Below are 1,628 nucleotides of genomic sequence, written 5' to 3' on the forward strand. Positions count from 1 at the left end.
CAGCAAACAGAAAGCTCTTGGGTTAAAAGTCTGTGCTAGGGATGAGCTACACCAAAAAAAGGGTTTTGGTTTGTTTGTTTTTGTTTCTGTTTTTTTTTTTTTTTCACAAAATAGCACAATCTTGGGGTTTACAATGGGATCAAATATCCTGCATCAGAATTCAGCAATGTTTTCTCCCTTATATTATCAAGCTCTCTGACAGTGCTCTGGTTGTTTCTGGCATGTCTGAGTGTATAATCATGGGCATACTAGGATCCCAAGGACATCATAACTGGGCTTTTGAACCTGTTGCACGTGGCAACCAGGGACCTAAAAAGAACCAAGGAGACAACTGATCCTTATCACAAGGGATAAATCCCTCATCCCTCTTGTAACATAATTTACTGCAAGATGTCACCATTCCTGACCTTGGCTCATTGTCCTATGTGCTGCTGAAAGGAAAGGTTCCTGACCAGGGTTCACCCAACAAACCACAGAAACACTGAACTCAGTTAAACAATGTTCCACAAAACTTTATATAGGACCCATTCAATTCAGAGTCACTATGCACTGTTATATCTAAAATGACCTGATCAGAACTGATCACTTCATATGGGCTCCGGGTGGTTTTGTTTTGTTTTGTTTTGTTTTGTTGTTTTTCTTTATAAGTTAACAAAGATAGATGTCTGGAGCCATGGCTCAGCACCCTAAACCTCAGCATATTCAAACTGGTGTGATTTCTCAGTAGTTTTTAATGGCTCATTTGCTGATTGAGGAAAATTTAAGGTAGGATGAGACATTTCTGAGAGGGGTTTGGAAAGGAAACACTCAGTTAGATACATAGGAATTTCTTAGGCAATGCCAATCAAGACTGGACAATCCCAGGCTTTGGAAGGAAGATGTGCTCAATGGCTGTGTCCCAGGAGAGTCCCCAGGAAAGGGTATCTGTTTGTGGAACATGTAAGATTAACAAATGTCATGCAGAACACAGCAGGATGTGATCACCATGACCTTGCTCTGAGTCAAGTTATTTTTCTATGTCAGTGATTGGCAGGCATATTACAGCAGAATCTGAAATAGGGGCTGGACAGAGAACAAAATGGCTCTAGCTATACTGGCAGGTATATACCTCAGCTTCCTGTCAGTACAGGGAGAACATTAACAGGGAGGCAAAGGCTATAGCCCATGACATCAGCAATCCCTTCTTGGAAAAATCTATTGTCTNCTGGAGAGTTCTTGGCATCTCCTGTGATGTCACCAGTGTTGTAGCAACAATCTCACTTAGGATTCTCACTCAGTGTATAGCCACTAAGTTGGTGAACATGTTTTCTCGACTCTCCCATCTTTTTCGGAGATCCAGTGTGGATCAGAGAGCACCCAGAGAGAGGAGGGAGGATGCTGGCCTTCCATCTGAGAGTAATGAAGGACGAAGGAGGTGGACTTGGAGAATGTGGAGTAAGTCCTCTGAGGTGGATGTTGAGCTCCCTGGAAGGGGTGGCCTGAGATGGCCTTTCTAGTAATGGGGCACAGGAACTGGAGTCTCTGGGTAGCAAAAGAAATTCAATAATTATCAAAATTCTTGAACATCAAGGATTTCAGAACACTACTTTCTCCATCCCCTAAGCAGGGGTTGGCAAGGCCAAAACTGT

At 42.8% G+C, this 1,628-nt stretch overlaps 1 pseudogene; it reads left to right on the plus strand.

The window, feature by feature from the left end:
- Positions 1-1,301: 1,301 nt before the first annotated feature.
- The window catches only part of LOC110294120, a 53,598-nt pseudogene continuing 53,271 nt past the window's right edge, over positions 1,302-1,628 (plus strand).

Source organism: Mus caroli, chromosome 5 (assembly GCF_900094665.2).
Source record: "Mus caroli chromosome 5, CAROLI_EIJ_v1.1, whole genome shotgun sequence".
NCBI lineage: Eukaryota > Metazoa > Chordata > Mammalia > Rodentia > Muridae > Mus > Mus caroli.